This window comes from Otolemur garnettii, unplaced genomic scaffold (genome assembly GCF_000181295.1).
Source record: "Otolemur garnettii isolate 467f Iridium unplaced genomic scaffold, OtoGar3 scaffold00099, whole genome shotgun sequence".
Taxonomy (NCBI): domain Eukaryota; kingdom Metazoa; phylum Chordata; class Mammalia; order Primates; family Galagidae; genus Otolemur; species Otolemur garnettii.
Genome location: NW_003852494.1, coordinates 5680288 through 5700431, shown reverse-complemented (window position 1 = coordinate 5700431; position 20144 = coordinate 5680288).

The window sequence follows — 20144 nt, the reverse complement described above, 5'->3', positions numbered from 1 at the left end:
ATGTGAAAACACTACACTGTACTCCCTGTTTGCATTAATGTATAGAGCTATCATTTAATAAAAAAAAATAAAATAAAATAAAAAATTCATTCTAAATGTGGAAATTGGGCTACATATCTTTGGCAGGATGATATGGACAAAAGCTGTGGACAGGATGTCATGTGCCTTTTAGTCTCAGGAGCTACGGCCTTTGGTCATAGTGAAACAGGCCACCACTTCTCCCACCCCGAGACTTTGACCATCCCCGTGTTCAAAGGGAAGAATTCCTAATTGTGAGAAAAATGACTCCTCTGGCCCAGGAAGACTGAGGGAGGTAAGAAATTAAACTCAATTTGTTACAGCTCCATAATTATTTGGATTTCTCAAGAACCCCTTCTTTTTTCACAGATCCTAAGTTAAATGTCACAAAGGATGCATTAATAAATGCTTTAGAACTTTTTAAGGAACGAGGGCCAAATATTTTCACAAGAATCTTTATTACTACAGTCAACCTCGTTTTGACATTTCAATGAATGAATTTTATCAAAGAGAATCACAGAGCACTGGACCTGTTAGAGATCTAAGAATTCAGCTCCTCCAGTCCCAGTAAGTTTTCCAGAATTGTCAGAAATGATAACATATATCACTGGCAGGGATAAGAAGCAATGGGCATTTAGCATGCTGCTGATGAGAATATGAATCTGGCAATACCACTTATAATTAGCCAGCCACATACTATTGGATCCAGCAACCCCAATAATCAGGATCTCTATAAAAAGTTATTAATTGTCACAGTTTGTAGCAAAAAATTTAAAAAAAGGAGAAAGGGAGGGAGGGAGGGAGGGAGGGAAGGGGGGAGAGAGAGGGAAAGAATGAACAAAAAGTTTAATTGGGGATTTATTAATTAAATTATGCCCATACTCTTAAATATTATGTGGCTATAAAGAATAAAAATATTTTAGGTCCATATGTCTATGTATATATTGACCTAGAGTCATACCGTAATATTACAAAGAAATGTACATAGAATAATCCCATGTTCTCCTCTGTGGCTCTAACATCATGTAGCTTGGAGGAAGGAGAGTTGAGTACCTACACTTGGTCAGGATGATCTTCTAGGCAGTATTTGGGGAAGAAATTAGAGAAGTCCCTCTGATATCATGAAGACCTTAAGAAACACAACTACTCCCATGCTCAGCAGCTGGTAACCAAAAGCAAATGCCCTTCATGAATGCCCTCAAAATTTTAGCCACAATTATGTGCCACTTATATTCTTATTAGTTAACATGTCTTTGAATTGACTCACATTTTTGTAGAATTCTATTTAAATACTTAAATACACAATTTTAGAAGATGCTTTCTGTTATGTAAACAGAAAAGCGTCGGATTACTCGCAACCAATAGAAGGAAATTTAAAACTAAACACACAGGCGACCCCCCTTCTCCCAGGGTCCAATATGCGTGGTTCTCAGTTACCATAGTGTAGCTAAATGACACCAGCTCCCTAACAACATGGTTCAGTCTCCAGTTACCAAGGTAGCTCGTATGCTATCTTCACAGAAACCACATAAGGTGCAAACTTCGCTGCTAGTTCTTCAGCCCACAAATCACTGCATATATTACATAACAGATGCATATCACGGGGAGTGACTAGTCACTTCAATTCCTTCTCATTCCATTGGTGACCGGCCATCGTGCATCTGTTATTCAACTCACAACACACAGCAAGTGTGTAACTGCGTTATCCTCTTGTCTCGCATGGATAAAACCAACCACCTGATGGAAACATGAATAATCCAGAGACAGAATTGGCCAACAAAGAAGAAAGTGCAGCAAAGACATGAAAAGTGATAACGGTGAAGAGAAAATAAAAATTAAATCCATATGGAGTTACAGAAACACAGCTGACTGAGGAAATGTTGGCGCTGCCACGGTTCAAGGGACTGTAGGGATGTTGCCAGAGGGATTTAATGAAGGTGAGCCCATCAACATAAATGAGAAAAATGGTTGTAACTAAAGGGATGGAAAGGCCAAGAAACCTCTCACTAAAGGAATTCTGGGAGTTATTTCACAACATTAAAATGCAAAGGAGAAAACATCAGAGGCTGATTCAACATTAAAAAAGAGTGTTGACAATCAGCCACACTCCTTGGTCACTCTGTACTGCAAAGTGTGCAGAGAGGAGGCCAGCACTGCTCAGGCTGCTGTGGGTAAGTTTTACACGAAGAAATAAAACACTTTGATTCTCGCTGTTATCCATCTTTCAAATTACAATATACTAAATAAATATTATAGCCTTCCTTTTTTTATTTGCCTATACATTTATAATTAACAGCAAAAGAGTTTTTAAAGTTTGGACAAAACTTTTGAAAGGTCACAGAACCATCACAGTTTTTCCTATGGATTATGAACATCCAATAGTTTCTGCTACCATGCAAAGTTTCAGCTACCTGTAATCAAAACAAAGTAATATTATTAAATTGTACTTGGTTACCATTGCCTGTCCAAGGATTTGGCAAAGGACTTGTTATTCTCTGTTCAAAAGGGAGATTAGCCAATGTTAACAAGTTGTTAAAACCATGGTAGAATCCAAGTGAGACTCCACTTTGACCTAATCAGAAAAAGAGAAAGAATTAAAAGAAAGTAATTTTCTCTCTACATGATTCAGCTTTTATTTTTAATAAATAGATTTAATAAGTTTAGCATTTTAAATATTCTGTGTTTTATTATACCCTCTAAACGTATTGGAAGACACTCTATTTTAACTGCACAAATTTCAACAGACTTAGAAGGTACAAGTAGTTTCTTGTTATGTGGATGAATTGATCATGTAGTGGTAAAGTCAGGCTGTCAGTGTTTCCACACTGTATGAATTCACTGTTTCTTCTAGGCTAAGTCCCTCCACCCTGGGAAGCCCTTGGCCTTCATGCAGACTCCACCCCACCAGAACTATCCAACCTCACCTCATCAACCTTCAGAGTGCCCCTGATCCCAGAGCCCAGCACACCTGCTCATAACTCACGGTAGGCTCTTGAGACACCAAGAATTTGCCAGTAGAGCAAGCACCTGCCACAGCTGTGATCCCGTGACCCAGTGTGTCCTTGGCTGCCTCACTCAGCCTTCCCTGTGGGATGCAGGGAGGAGGCTCTTTGTTCCTCCTGCTCTTCACGGCATCCCATAGGCCAGCCCCGGGACTGGACTCCACTAGGTGCTCAATCAACATTTGCTAAATGTTGCTGAGTGCATTACTGCTCTGGGCTATGGCAGGAAATACTATGTTCCCTAAAGGGTAGTCAGTGCAGAAATCTATCCTTAGTCCATAAAGAGCTATGCGAACTAGAAATGGTGCCTCTTCCACTTTTTACAAAATTGTCGCAATACACCAATTTGGGCAGAACAAGGCACTTTCTTGCCATCTGCTACCCAAACTATACTAGTAAATTCCCAAATCTACAATGTCCAGGATGGACATTGCCTCAGATATGCCCCTTGGCAGTGCACAACCTGTGCAACCTTCTGCGGCTGTCCTGAGCATGTTTAGACATGTGTGGGCTGGGAGGCCAGGTGGCGGGAGCCAGGCTGGATGGCCCCATGCCCCTCTCCTGACCTATTGTACAGGAACATGCCCATCACTCCCCATGCCATTAGAGTGGTTTCAAATACCGATACGTATCAGATTCCAAAATCACAAAAATGAATTTCGACTAAAGTAAAATTAAGCAACGAAGTTACTGTTTTAGAAGTTTATCCATGCCATGAAGTTCAACTATCGTCCATAAAACAAACACATGGCAAACCCTGAACAGAAATAAAACAGAGACACTCAGAGAAAAGTCAGCTAAGCAGAGGGAAGGAGTCCCTTCTCACGGGCTGAGGGCACGGGAAGGGCCCAGGCATGTGATGAGCTCACTTTGCATGAGTGGCTTTGGTTTTTCCTGCAGTATAACTGCATCCTACGATGACTCTCTAGGGCAGCAGTCCCCAACGTTTTTGGCACCAGGGACCAGTTTCACGGAAGGCAGTTTTCCACGGACCAGGGGCGAGGGGGTGCATTCCATTCTCATAAGGAGCACACAACCTAGATCCCTCAGACATGCAGTTTACAGTGGGGTTCTCCTTCCCCTGAGAATAGAATGCTGCCTCTGATCTGACAGGAGGCAGAGGGAGTGGCTGTAAGTGCAGATGAAGCTTCTTCACCCCCTCACCTCCTGCTGTGGGGCCTGGCTCCTAACAGGCCTGGGGTTCATTTTTAAGAAGGAATCTCGTGCACAGTAGACCTGGCACAAGTGCAATTACCTCCTACTTATCATGCCATGAATTAGCAACTTCTCAAAGATCCCTTTACCTCATTGTACCAGGATGGGAAAGGAGACTAGTTTCTTGGGACCTCCAGCGTGGTGGCTTCAACAGAGCCAGGGCAGCAGACTCACTGAGAATCATTAGCCTTCATTTAAAAAAGAAGATGAACCTGACTGATAAGGGCTCAGCAGCTGTTTGAACACACTGCTTGTTATCAGAACAAGTACAGTTTATCTCCACAATGATAAACACTGTGGCACCATAGCTGACAAAGTCTGTCCTATGAAGTGACATTTTCAAATGTAGCTGATATCAAATAATTTATTCTTGGAAACTTCCTAAGGGTCAACTATTTTGTATTACTACAGGTAACTTTAAAAGGGATCTCTGAAGACAGTAAATACAGCAGATTATCAATTAGATTATTTCTAATTCATGATGAGATCCAGAAATCTCAAGTTCTTTTCTCACAGGTTAACACAAGACTCTAGCTCAGGGACTTCCCATCACAAAGGTTAGGTTAGGGGTCAGGGTTAATTGTACTTCCACTTTCTAATGACCCCAACCACCTCCTTTGTAGCATAAGCCACTGTCACGCCTGGCCTGGACCTTTGCAATAACCTCCAGTTTGCTAACTCTCAGTCCATTTCCCACACGGCAGCCAGACTTCCAGATTATTTTTCAGACACAAATCAAATCATGTCACTTCCCTGCCTAAACCCTTCAGTGACTTCCCACAGCTCATAGAAGAAAATTCAAACTCTTCCTATGGCCCTGGGAGGCTGCCAGCATCTCTGACCTCATCTTTATCACATCCCCTGGGCTCACTGCATCCTGACCACCAGCCTTTTATCAGTTCCTGGAACACTCTGAGTCTCCCCCATCCCTTGGCTCTCACACACTTTTCATGCCAAAGGGACAGTCTTCTCATCCTTCAATCCTCAGCTGAAAGGTCATTTTCTCATAGACCATAGTTTTTCAAACTATGAGTCACAATCTATTAGTGCATCGGGAAATCAACTTAGTAGATCCAACAAGCACATTTTAAAATTGAAAAAAAAAGAAACAGAATTTTGGTAATCATTATAGCCATTAGTATTAGCTGTTAGAAACCAGATATTTCCAAATACCTGCCCTTATCTGGAATGTGATAGGACAGCACTTCCTGGCCCCCTGGTGGCTGGGTGAAGCACTATCACTGTGATAACCAATGAGCCGTGAGAGGAAGTGACATGTGGCACCGTCTGGAAGAGCATTCAATTGCTAGGCAAGACCTTCCAGAGATCTTTTCTCGGATGTGACCCATCCATTCTCTATAAACAGTCAGGTTTGTCAGAGCCTTTCCCAGGGGCGGACCTCTCTGCCTTTCCTTCTGTGACCCCAGGAGACACAGTGGCTGAGAGGAAGGGCTGAAATTATCCAGACAGTGATTCTCATTCTTGAAGAGCTCTCAGTACCAGAAATAATCCAGACATTACCGACAAAAAGGGCTCTCAAAAGCAGCAGGAAAACATAAACCAGTCTCTGTTAAACTGCTGTTACCCAGGTACTAAGTTCACTTGGAGGGGGGAGACAGTGAAATCACAAAGTTGGCTGTGTCTGGTCACTTCCGGATGCCAGGGTCCAGATATACACGGGGCACCTGCAGCCAGTGTGGATTCCTGAGCCGAGTCCGTTCTGCCTCGTACTGACTAACCCTGGGAAAACCACTCAGGTGGTTCATTTCCTCATGTAAAACACAATGGGGTTTCATGAGAAGCTTCCACAGGTCATGAATCTTTTTTCTCTGGGGTTTTCTGTTAATGGCAGAATGAAGGGTCTGGATTGTTCCTCCCACTAATAGCAATTACAAAATTGTGCAACATTCTTAAAAATGAATATTTGAACCCACTGGGAAACAAGCAACAGCTGGCAGGAAATTGACAAGAGTTTACTCTCCAGAGACTAAAACTACATCAGGGAAGATTATCAGGCACGTACTGCAACCTGCCAGAGCACGGTAGCAGGGCAAAGAAGACTTATTAGCCTGAGATGGTAGAAACTAGAAATCAGGACTTACAGAGAAACTGGAGGACATGGGGGAACTCTGAAAGCTTGGCAACCACAGAAAGGATGATACCCCAAATCTGAGTACAAATACTTTCCAATCCTTGCTCAGACATTAAACTACTCACCTGAAAAGATCCAAGCTTAAGCAGAAAAATGGGAGAGGAATATTTTGCAATTTAAGCCCAGACAAATTAACTAATCTACTTGAACAACGATAACAAAAATAAATGATCAAAAATCTTCAGAGGAACAAAACAGATTCCAGAGTTGCTACAACATATGATCAATGAAGCTTAGTTTTCAAGATAAGCCATTAAAATGAGCAAACATGGGAACAGACACATTAGAAAAGACATGTTAGAAAAGATATATAAACAGCTACAAAGTACACAAGATGTTCAACATCCTCAGTCATCAGAGAAATACAGATCAAAATGATAACTCTACATATCCACCCAAATGGTGATAATTAAAAAGAACGGCAAAACCACACACTGCCAGAACTGCGGAGCAACTGGGATTCTCACACACTGTTGGCAGGAATGCAAAACACACAGCCACTCTGGTACAGTTTGGCAGTTTCCTACAAAATTAAGCATGTGCTTACTGTAGTGTATATACCATCAATTTCACTTCTAAGTACCTTCCCGAGAGGAATGGAAACTTACATTATCAAACCCATTCAGGTAAATACAAAGATGTGGGTTTTCTTTGCATCTTTTCATCTTTCTTTATGGCTAACCATATTCTATGGTAGACACATACCATAGTTTATCCATTCATGAGTTGACGGGCAACTGGGTTGTTTCCACACAAATTAAATTCAAGTAAGGGGAGGTAGAGGAGAGAGAGGAAGAGGGGAGAAGGGGAGGAGGTTTGGTAAGTTCTCACCCAATGGGTACAAGGTAGGGGTTTATGGCACACCTCCCGGGTGAAGGGCTCAACGACAACTTGGACTTTACCTAAAAATACGATGTGACCTAATCATTGATCCCCATGTATTAATCTGAAATTTTACAAAAATTACCTTATCAGAATCTCTACACAAATGGTAATAGCACCTTTATTAATAATCACCAAAAACTGGGAAGAAAACCCAAATGTCCTTTAACTACTGAATAAACAGAGCAGTATAACCATATATTACTCATCCATAAAGAGGAAAAAAACTCTGATGTATACAAAAACAAAAATGAATTCCAAAAACACTGTTAAGTGAAAGAAGCCAGATCAAAAATTAATACTTCATTTATATAAAGTTCCAGAAAAGGCAAAACTGTCATGTGAGAAAGATATGCTTGGGGCTGGGATGGAGATGGGGATTTATTACCCAAATTAAATGATAGGTGGGAACATCACAGGTGATGGAAATGTTCTCTATCTGTAATGTAGTGGTGGCTACACAGCTCTCTACACATTCCAAAACTCCTAGCTCTGTGCTTAACAAGGGTTAATTGACCTCTCTATAAACTATGCCTCAGAAACTTTTCCCAATCCCCTGAAACCTTTATAAGCCAGGACTCTGAAAGTGTGAGTGAAAGTGCCACTGGCTTCTCTCTTAATCAGAACACAGTCACCCATGGGCTCCTGCAAGTGAAAATTACAGATGCAACTTCTTTATGACTGGACTCAGGGACTCAGAGCACTCACTAGGAATCTTTCTCCTCACATCCTGGCTCTGCTTCCTTCCTGAGGATCTGACTCCTACACAGCCTCTCCCTTCGTGGTGGCAAGATGGCAGCCAGAAGCGTTGTCAAAAATTCCAGCAATCAACCGAGGACTGGACCGTCTCAACCCAGTGACTGTTCACGAACCAATCACGGGGGTCATGGAAAGACAATACTCTGAGCAACTAACACAGCCTGGCATCAGCACCAAACCTCATACCTGTGTGTCAGGGAAGAATGTTCCCCCCAAAATATCAGGGTGCTACAACAAGAAGAGAGAATTCATGTTGATCAGCCAGACAGTGGACACCCATGCTGGCGTCCCCCGGCTGAGAAAGGAAGAGCCGCTCGATCCTCCGTGACCACAGGCCTGTTCTGAGGATGTATCCTAAATGACTATGGGGTTTCTGACCCTGAGAACTACAGAGAATGACACAGGGCTTATTGTAGCTTTGTAATTGTATTGTGGCAGTAAGCACAGAGCAGAGTAGCCTCTGACTCCTTTTATTTATATGATCATTAGCCTTGGACAGAAAGCTACGTGTGCAGTCCCTGACAGAGCTCAGTGGGTTCCTGGTCACCTTATTTCCACTGAGCCTCCGCCCCTCATGATGGCAGTGCCCCCACAGTCCTGAAGATCAGGGTTACTCAGGATTAGGTAATTTCTCCCATAAACCACACCTATAGTTTGCAGTCCCTGACTATGTTTTTGTTGTTGTAATTTTTTTGGTCTAATATCTTCTGTCCATAGTTGGTTGAATCCATGAATACAGAACCTGGGGACACAGAAGGCCAACTGTATCATCACAGAACTGAATCTAAGTTGCAAGCACCACGGGGTCAGCATACAAAGACAGACTATCTACATTTCCAAGAAAAGAGCCTAGAAATGGATAAAATCATTCCTGGGTCCCTGGATTCAGCTGTGTTCGAGACCCCAACTATCCAGACTTACTTTTTTTTTTTTAATTGAGACAGTCTCACTTTGTCACCTTCCATAGAGTACTGTGCCATCACAGCTCACAGCAACCTCAAACTCTTGAGCTTAAGTGATTCTCTTGCCTCAGTCTCCCAAGTAGCTGAGACTACAGGCGCTTACCACAACGCCTGGCTATTTTTCAGTTGTAGTTGTCATTGTTGCTTAGCAGGCCCAGGCCAGGCTCAAACTCGACAGCCTAGGTATATGTGTCTGGCACCCCCCTCGCTGAGCTACGGGTGCCGAGCCGATTCAGACTTTCTGTCACATGCAACTGTAGTAATGGCCTGACTGGGAGTTGTATTCTTGAATCATGTTCCTAAATCCTAAATGTCCGTTTCTCATCTCCTGGAAAGCAGGTAGCATCACGAGAATGGAGGACGGTACACAGGCCAATGTCTGCTGTGTTTCTGACACTTGTCTGGCACCTGATATACAACACAACACCTGGGATTAATTAAAAGCCTGCTATTCCATATACTCAAACGAATTAAAAGCAACGTTGTGAAGATATCTGCACAGCCACGTTCATGGAAGCTTCATTCATTGTAGCTACAACATGGAAGCAGCCCAAGCGTCTGTCGGCAGATACACAGACAAACAAACTGTGGCCTGCAAGCAGGAACTGGAACATTACTTCCCCCCAACAAAGGAGGAAATCTGACACAGGCTATGCGGGTGAACCTAGAGGACTCGATACAGTGTGAAATAAGCCAGTCCCAAAAGGACAAACACTACACAAGTCTACTTATATGAGGCACCCAGAGTAGGCAAAATCACAGAGACAGAACACAATGTGGTGGGTCCTGGGGCGAAGGGAGGGACAGTGGGGAGTCAGTGTTTAATGGGGCCAGAGTTTCAGTTTTTCAAGAAGAAAAGAGTTCTGGGGACAGATGTTTGTTGGTTGAAAAACAGTATGAATGTCCTTAATGCCACTGAACTGTACGCTTAGAAACGGCTAACACAGTAATAAGCTTATGTTTTGTGTTTTTCACCAAAATGAGAAAAACTGGGGGAAAAAGCCTATGATCCAAAGACGTTCTTTCCCTCCAAGAACCCTAACCTCCACCCTGGCAGGTGCTTGCTGCGAGTCACTACCTGTGATTGAGAAGCAACATGGACTCAGGTCCTGTTTTCACCCCACGTGGGAGGTACGTGCTAATGTTAGGAAAACTGTGTTAACTTTTAAATTCATGCATGATTTTATATCTCAAGTAGCTTTTCACTGCCACTGGGGGGGTTTCTGCACTTCAAAGAAGCAGGAATTCATTTCAGAATGAATGCCAGGCTCGGTGAACCCAGAGAATCACATCAGTCTATGTCTCTCCCCTCTATTTGATGGGGGATATTACTATAAGGACACCAAACACTCTCACCTTTTGGAGTAAAACTGATAAAGTACATTAGCCTGTCAAAGGCCCTAAGAAGTTCTGCAGTAATAAAATATATTTACCTTGATTAATTAAATCTCTTCCATATTTATTTGATACCCCCAACCTTTCATTTCTTAAGGGCCAAGCCGTCATTTCTTGTGGAATCAGGGTGCCAAAAAATACATGATGCAAAAGGCCATTTTAGTGACCATCCATCCCATGATGCAGAACCCCAGAGGCAATGTTGGAAGGGACAGTGTCAGGACAGACGGAACTCTATATATAAACTGTGCCTCATAAAAGTCGCTAACAAAAATAAGTACCCATTTCCCAATCTTTGGGAACCTTTCCACGCCAGGGCTCTTTGGGCTACAAGGGCAAGAAGTGGTGGTTTCTTTCTTATCAGCACACAGTCACCCTGGGCTCTAAGTCCTTGCTCCCACAAAACAGGTTGTGTGGCTCTGGAAAAGTCCCTTGCCTTCTGGAACTCAAGTTTCCCGCTCAGTAACAAATATTTCTTGAGGACCTTCTATGTATGGGCTCCTCTTCCAGGTGCTGATAGAAGAAAAATAAAGCAAGAAAATGAAAGCAGTATGAAAAGGGTTCATACTTCTAACTGGGGTGGCCAGGGAAGGCCTCTCTCATCAGCTGAGTTTTAAGCCAAGGCCCACCTGAAGTGAAAACACAAGTTCTATAGACATATGCAGGAAGAGAAGACCAGGCGGAGGGAACGGGAAGTGCAAAGGCCCTGAGGCAGGACCCTGCACAACACATCTGAGAAACAGCAACAAGGCCGGTGTGGCAGGAGTGGAGAGACCGAGGCAGATGGAGAGTGACTAAGGGATGAAGGCAGAAACGTGCGTGACCAGGGCCAGATCCAGTGAAGTTTACTGGGTCATGATAAAAATCTGTATAGTTTTCTGAGTGAGATGAGAAACACAAGTGAACGTGACAGCAGAGGCCGGACATGGTGTGTCTGGTGGCCGCATGGAAAACAGACTATAATGAGCAAGGGTGGAACCAGGAGAGCTTAGCCACGCCCCAGGCAGGAGATGACAGTCAACTCCACAGGTCACTGCAGAGGTGGTGAGATGTCTGCATCACGGGCTGCATGGAGCAGTGGCTACATCAGTATCAAAGCAGATTCCATAGCAAATGATATCACCATGGACAAAGAAGTTAATCTCATAATGATAAAAGAGTCAATCAATCCAGATGATATAATAATCTTAAATTTGATGTATCTAGTAACAGAGCTTCAAAATACATGGAGCAAGAACTGATAGAACTACAGTGAAGAAATGGACAAATGTCCAATTATAGTTGGGTAGGTCAAAACCCCACTATCCATAATTGATATAACAAATGTGCATGGCCAGGCATGGTGGCTTTCTCCTATAATCCTAGCACTCTGGGAGGCTGAGGCAGGTGGACTGCTTGAGCTCACTGAATTTGAGACCAGCTTGAGCAAGAGTGAGATCCCATCTCTTAAAAAAGAAAAAGAAAAAGAAATAGCTGGGCATTGCAGCGGGCGCCTGTAGTCCCAGCTACTTGGGAGTCTGAGGCAAGAGAATCACTTAAGCCCAAGAGTTTGAAGTTGCCGAGAACTATGACCCCATGGCACTCTATCAAAGGTGACATAGTGAGACTCTGTCTCAAAATCAAACAAACAACAAAAACAAGTGTGCAGAAAAGCAGCAAGGATGTAGTAGACTTAAAGGAGATGATCAACCACCTGAGATTACAGACATTTAGAGAACATTTCACCCAATAACAGACAAATATATTTCTCAGTTTATACAAAGCATTTGCCGGGAGAAATCATTTCCTATGCCATAAAGCAAGTCTTAATAAATATATAAGGAATCAAGTCATATAAAGTATGTTCTGAGGCACCATAAAATAAACGTCAGAAATCAATAACCAAGATAACTGGGCTGGGTGCAGTGGCTCACACCTGTAACCCTAGCCCTCTGGGAGACCAAGGCTGGAGGACTATTTGATGTCAGGAGTCTAAGACCAGCCTAAACAATAATGAGCCCCCATCTCTACAAAATACAGAAAAATCAGCCATGTGTGGTGTTACACACCTGTACTCCCAGCTACTAGGGAGCTGAGGCAGGAGGATCACTTAAGCCCAAGAGTTGGAGGTTGCAGGGAACTGTAATCACACCACTGTATGCTACCAGGCAACAGAGTGAGATTCTGTCTTGAAAATAAAAAATAAAAAGGCTGGGTGTAGTAGCTCACACCTATAATCCTAGTGCTCTGGGAGGCCAAGGCAGGAGGATCCCTTGAGCCTGGGAGTTTGAAACCAGTCTGAGGAAGAGTTAAACCCTCTCTCTATTAAAAATAGAAAAAATTAGCCAGGCATCATGGCAGGCACCTATAGTCCCAGCTCCTTAGAAGGTGAGGCAGGAGGAACGCCTGAACCCAGGAGTTTGAAGTTGCTGTGAGTTAGGACAATGCCACAGCACTGAGTGAGACTCTATGTCAAAGAAATAAAAATAAAAAAGATGTCTGGAAAATTCCCCCAAACATTGGAAAATCTATAATACATTTCTAAATAACCTAAGGATCAAAGAGAAAAATCAAAAGCAAAATTAGGGATTATTGTGAACTTAATGAAAATGAAAACCCAACATTCCAGAATTTATAGGGAGAGCCAGGTGCTGTGGCTCATGCCTGTAGTCCCAGATCCTAGGGAGGCTGAGGGAGGAGGATCACTTAAGAGCAGGAGTTCAAGACTTCAGCAAGCTATGATCATGCCACTGCCCTCCCGCCTGGATGACAGAACAAGACCCTGCCCCTCAAACATTAATGAATTAATTAACTTGATGTAATAAGAATTTAGGGAGAAATTTATAGCACTAAATATCTACAGAGCAGAAAAGAAAGGTCTAAATCAGTGATCTCCAGTTCCCCCTTAATATACTAGAAAAAGATGAGCAAATTCTACCCAAGATAAGCCAGTGAAAAGAAATAACTATTAGGGCAGAAGTGAGTGACAGGGAAAAAAAATAGAGAAAAATCCATGAAACCCAAAGCTGATCCCTTGAAACAATCATTAAAAGTATTGATAAAGCCTCAGCCAGATTGATCAGAAACAAAATAACAAAGACCAGTCATCAATGCTAAGATGAGACGGTGACAACACTGGAGATTCTGGGCATATTAAGAGCATTGTAGGGTGATCTGAGGAGCGACTGATGCCAAGGTTCACTCAGAATGAAACAGAGAACAGCCAGAGCTGCCAACCACTCACCAAAGAAGTACAGAGGGAACAAGGACCTCATGGAGCTTACAGAGAGCCAGTGCGTGGGCAAACACTCAGGCATAACCCTAGTGGCTGGAATATCCTGGAAAGGGTGAGAAAGAGGGGAGAGGGGTGGGCAGGAGAGAGAACACAGCACTCTAGACTAGCGGCTACACAAGAGACTTGGGTGTGATTCCCAATGCAGTCAGAAGCCTATGGAGATTTTTAATCAGGGGATTCATCATCTGTACAGTGAATTCATAGAGTCTGGAAGTGGAGTGGAGAATGGACCAGAATGAGGCAGGGGCAGAGCAGAGAGTCCAGTCAGTGGCCACGATGGTCGTCCTGTGAGAGATGGTGGCAGTTGGCTCAGGTGCCGGCGGGAGGGGGTGGGGGTGAGCTCATGATATATTTTGGAGGTTGGAGCCACTAAGACTTGTTGATGGGCTGAATAGGAGGCTTGAAAATCAAGAGGCACCTGGATGACTCCCAGAGTTTTATTCCAAGCCACTGGGCGATGGTGGTACCATTTGCTGACACAGAGAAAACCAGCAGGAAATTCCATCAACACAAAGATTGGGACTTGAAGAACCTCTTGATCCCTGGAATTGCCAAAAGCTTAGTAAACCATCTACAAATTAGGTTTCCAGAAACAAATGCTGCCGGTTGAGTTAATTAACAGGAATTTCACTGTGTGAGCAGCTTGTTCTCAGAGTTACAAATGATGCCCTTTGAACTGGAACTCACAGCGGAATCACTGAGTATTCAGCCCACGGGCTGGGAGCAGGAACTTCATCGATTGCCCGTGGAACTGGAAGGAATTCCTGGTAGAAACACAAGTGGCTTCCAGCCAAGTGATTGTCTCAGAGCTGATCACTCAGATGCTCTTTCTGGAATCCATTAAAGGTCTAAGTGTCCTGTCTGATGTGGTGACATCCAAAAATGGTGTCGCTGAAATTAGAAATGGACACCTCACAGAGCCGTCATCCTCATCACTGACCATCAAATATTTCACTGGAAAGAACTGGGGACTTCGGAAATGTGGGTTTTCAGGCCAGTTCAGCTCCTGCCTGGCTGGGTCTCATATATAAATTCTCTCTGGACTTGAGAATTTGAAATGATCGTTCCAACCACTGACTTGTTTTTAACCAAAAAATTAATCCCCCATCATAGCAAGGAGTTTTAAAAAACCATTATTTCTCATAGTGATTGTTCTTTGAAGTTCAGAGATTTCACACTGGATTTTTCAGTCTTCTCTTAAATATAGGTAAAAGAGGGGTCTTAGCACTTCCAAGAGCCCAGCATGCAGAGCATGTTCTCACTGTAAAGTGTGAGTCCATCTGCAGCAGCGAGTCATCCTTCTGCACATTGTGGACAACGACCAGATGTGTGTAATGACGATTCTCTAATATCACTGACCATCACAGGGGAGTGCTGAGATCTCCTATGTTGTTTAAAACTTCTATAATGAGCATGCAACATTTTAAATCAAACCATAAAGCATGTTTAAGATTTTGGCAGTGGGGAGGGACCTCCTTCTAGGCTGACAGGTGCCAGGTGCTGTGCTAAGCACAAGGTGAGACTGCAGGAGGGAGCCTACATTTTGCTGACACTCAGGGGGAAACCGGGAATCCCTGGAAATCTAAGGTAGTGAGGAAGCAGGGAGTTAACTGGAAAGAGGAAGGGGCGAAAGGGCAGGTGTTCTGGGAGCCTCCTGGAGGGAAGGGAGAACGCAGGACAGGTGTGGCCCCAGTCTGGTCTAACGGCGCCATCTAGTGGGTGCACCGAGGACTGTCACCCATGACTCCCCTCTGAAAAGAAGTGAAGCTTTTCAAAAACTCCATCCCGGCTGTTTGCAGAATTCAAGCCATGTAGGAGAAATGTTTAAGAACATTTTCTTGCTGTCTTTCTTGGGCTAGGCTGATACACAGCCAATGTGCCCTGGGAAGGCAGAGGCTGTGATAATTATTTACAAGCTGCTATTCTGACTGGCCAGTGGCCACCCCTGTTATTAAATAAGCCAGATTTCGCCATTGTTCTTAAGAATTTCCCCTTTAAGCAAAAATAAGAAAGAAACCATTAACATTTATTATATCCTTAGCATGTGACAAGCATAGTACATGTACTGCTTCTTTTCATTCTCACGATAACTTGGTGTCAGGTTCTCCTGGTAGGAACTGTATTGCCTTTTTTGCAGACAAGACACTAAGGTCAGGAAGTTTTAGCGAGGTCCCATTGGACTTTCCGTAAGCATACACATTTCCACACTCCCCCAGCTGTGGAGGAGGGGCTCCCCCTTTGGGGACGGTCCCGAGCACGGCAAAGTGACTCCTTAGGAAGGACCCTGTTTTGCCACCTTGAAGGAGGATTGGAGGGGGCAACTTGATGTCAAAGTGCTCATGGACAACTGGCATATTCACAACCCCCAGTTGTTGAAAATAATGTAGTTCACCTGTCAAGAGTGAGTTTTTGTTATGTAAAAAAAAAAAACTTATTATCTGAGAATACAGCTTCCTGATTATTTTACCACCTTTAAAGGGCCGTAAAATGGGAACACATAAAATCCTTCCCACCATCACTCTCGATTTTGTCATCCAGGGCTCACCCAACAAAGCAGAAGAACCCAGAGCAGAGGACTCTGATGGACATGCCGCACCACAGCTGTTTTTGCTAGCTGGGCCAGAAACATTAACGGTATTGGCAGAGTCTTTAAGCATTTTTCATGTTGCAGCCCTTGCATTGAAGCACCTGGAATTCCACCACTTTCTTCCTCTGACTGACAACTACCAGTTTCTTTCCTGATCTCACTCGGCTGGGTCTATTTTTCTCTTTCACCCTCAGAAATTATAATATCACTAAAAGGTTTCCCCAACTAGAGGCAGGTCAACTGAGCCAAACATCTTAATGGGCCTTTTCCCTTCTTTTCCCCTTAGCTGACCCCAGTTCACTCTCTCCAAGAGCAGCCCCGTTACATTGTTATGTTTTGGAATGTAAGTTTGGAAATGGCATAACATCCAAATCCAGCCATGGGGCTGCCCTGGGGATAGGTTTACTAAATAGCTCCACAGGCAGCATGTGCTAGAACAGTGCTCAGCTGTGAGTAGCTCACTTGCCGGGCTAGGACTCTACAAGGCTGGGGCCCACTCTGCGGCAAGTGCATGCAGCCACATTTACAGAGCACATGGCTTTCATCTCACCCAACAAGCACAGTTATTTGTGGCCATTTGTAAAGTGTATTCACTGGACACACGTTCCCCTTGACAATTTAAAATTGTTCCTTTCAGCTGTGAGCAGGGCGGATCAATCAGGCAAAACCGTGTGTATATAACTGAGGTTACAGCTATTGGCAAAAACACCTTATTCTTTCTGATACATAAAAGAACCTAAAAGACAGAACTGACTTTGGTTTATCCTGGACACTGCCAAATGTTCTGTGTGGTCCCAACAGCAATCATGCTGACAAACTGGGGGATGGGGAGTGGCCAGCAAAGCCCTTCTGCTTAGGCTTTGGAAGTCAGGGCTCCACAAAAATGACTTTCAAAGACAGCCAAGGCACCTGTGGCTCAGTGGGTAGGGTACCGGCCCAACATACCGAGGGTGGTGAGTTTGAACCCAGCCCCAGCCAGTTAAAACAGCAGCAGTGACAACTGCAACAATAACAACAAAAGACAGTCGAAGCTCTCTTCTGTCTTCATAAACAGAGTCCAGTCAACACTACTGAATGTGACTGCACGTGGCTTAGTCTACGACTGAAGATATAACAGCCCATTAGAGTCACCATCCAGATCTTCAGTGCTCACTGTACAGCTTGAAGGTCTGGTGACTGGGCCGTCCCAGATCTAAGTTGGCATGTCTGTGGTGTACATGTAGCCCCTCTGCTTCCTGCATCTATAGTGGGTTAATGTCCCTCAAAAATCCATGCCCAGCCAGAACTTCAGAATGTGACCCTACTTGGAAATAAGATTTTACCCATGTAATTAGTTTAAATGAGGTTGTACTGGATTAGAGTGGGCGCTGAAAGCAATGACTAGTGTCCTTCTAAGGATAGGACACAGAGGCGCACACATGACAACAGTGGCAGAGATCAGCACGATGTGGCCACAAGCCATGAACACTTGGAACCAGCAGACCCTGAAAGAGGTGGGAAGGATTCTCCCTGAAAGGTTCTAGAGAGAGCACTTCCCTACCAACACCTGCAGACTTCCAGCTTCCATAATGGTAAGAAATTTGCATTACCAGCTCTGTAGTAGTTTGTTACTGCATCCCTAGGAAATCAACATAGCATCCCAAAACAGACACTGCTCACTGATGGGCATCCTTCCTCCTGCCTCAACCCAGGGCTTCAGTAGAACACCATGTGGCATGTGACATAAACTCCACTTCCCACCCCCAGCTTTACAGGACACATCATAGGAAGGAAAGAAGAAATGGAAGCAACCTAAGTACTCACCAGTAGGGAAAGGGCAAAAACAAAAACACCAGCTACGGAGTAGCCCACTGCAGAATGCTATGCAGAAGTTTGTGAAAACAGCTCTATGCTTTTGGACACAGAAAGCCTCTGAGAAACATTGTTGATGGCACAGAATACTATATCCAACATAAAGCATTTTGTTTCGAAAACACACCCCTTGTCTGTTCTTCAGCCCTATGTGTGAATGTAGACACAGAAGAAAATAAAGTTCTAGACAAAAATAAATAAAATGACAAGCAACAGCTAATTTGGGGAAGGCATTCGGAATAGGGGCAGTTGGATGGCACTTCAGCCTCATCTGTGATGGTTTAGGAAGATAGATCAAGTACTCTTTAGGTTGATTTTAAACAAAAAATAAAGGACACGAAACAGACTCACAAGCTCTCAGAACTTTCTGAAGTGCCCTCCTAATTAAGACCTCTCAAAGCTGACACAGACTCTGAGGGGCCCATGTAACATCCGTTGGACTTTCCTTGGGGTCAAACAGCCCCCCACCCAGGGCTGAGGGCTCTGCAGACAGAGGCCACCTCCCTCCAAATCTCAATAACAAGCAAAGCAAATGAGCCAAGGACAGACCGGGGCGGGGGTTGGGGGGCAGAGACAGGCAGTTTGACAGGAAACAGGAGCTTAACAAGGTTCAGGTCCACTGGGTCCACTGTTGGTCTTTGGGGCCATCAGGCAGAGTCATTCTGAGAAAATTAAGGGCCTCCTGGGTACTTGGGGAGTTTCAGCATGGCAAGTGGGGTAAATCACAGCTGCTGGCCCAGCAGCCTGGACATTTGGAGAAAGTGAGTGGATTGTAGCCACGTGCCTTTAAACAGATAAAACAGCTTTACATGGCCTTGCCCTATGGGTAGTGGAAGATTCTGTCCCCTACCCTCCCAAGGAAGCAAGCAGCAGCTACCTCAGGTATTAGTAATTAAAGGGAAAGAGAACAGGCCTTTCCAAAGTGCAGTCCCTGACTCCCAGGCTGGGATCCACTGTTTAGCACCCTTGGTGCCCCCACCACCCTTGCTTTCCAGGCACCTGCTAAGGTAACATCTCTGCACAGCACACCTGTACCTTGTCCAATCTAGTGAACCCAGACTAATATTTGCACCAGAAATCACCTCTGTTCTCTGCTATATAGGCTACTGTTGTAAACTAACCACTGTCACGCCTGCGTTTTGACAGCCAATTTCATGGCAGGCTCTGTGTGAGTAATTCCCATATGTGACTTCCAATCTCCACAATCCTGGGTTACTGTCACAGGTGAGGAAAAGGAGTCAGGGAACAGTTAAGTTGCTCACACAGAGTCATGTGGTTGTCAAGGGTCAGGAGCAGGATCTGTACTCTGTCCAGGGTCTGAGTCCCAACCTCTGTGCTGCCTTGCATTGAATGCCCCTCGGGCATCAGAGATTGCAATCAGCTCAAATGGATTCAAAACTCTGCTGTTTGACAAAAACAGATCATGAAATTAGAGTTCTTGTTGAAGAAAAGGAATGGTGGTAATTCCTCGCCCATCCTGAGAGTAGCTGATGCCCTCTCGGTCCAAGTCCAAGATAGGCAGGGCACGGTCTTTCTCAAGGTTCACAGGGCCCAGGCCCCCTGGGGTGACAAGTATCCATTCCCTCCACAGCCCTAGAGGTGCAGCTGGGTGTCAGAGAGTGGATCTTTCTGCTCTTGGAACTATATATCCTCATCCAAGCTGGAGAACCCTCTCCCCACCCCCCAACCCCCACCAACTGCAGTTGCCTCTGCTACCGACACCTCCTCCACCTCCGCCACCTCCGCCACCCCCAGAGACAGTAAAACCAACCCCTTCCTTCCTCCTTAACCTACTCAATGTGAAGACCTCGGAGATGAAGACCTTTCTGAGAAACCACTTCCCCTTAATGCACAGTAAATATATCGTCTCTTCCTTATGATTGTCTTAATAACATTTTCTTTTCTCTAGCTTACTTTCTTGTAATACAGCATGCAATACACATAACATAAAAAACGGGTGTGAATCCACAATTCATGGTATTGGTAAGGCTTCCAGTCAGCAGTAGGCTGTTAGCAGTTAAGCTCAGGGGCAGCCAAAAGTCATGCA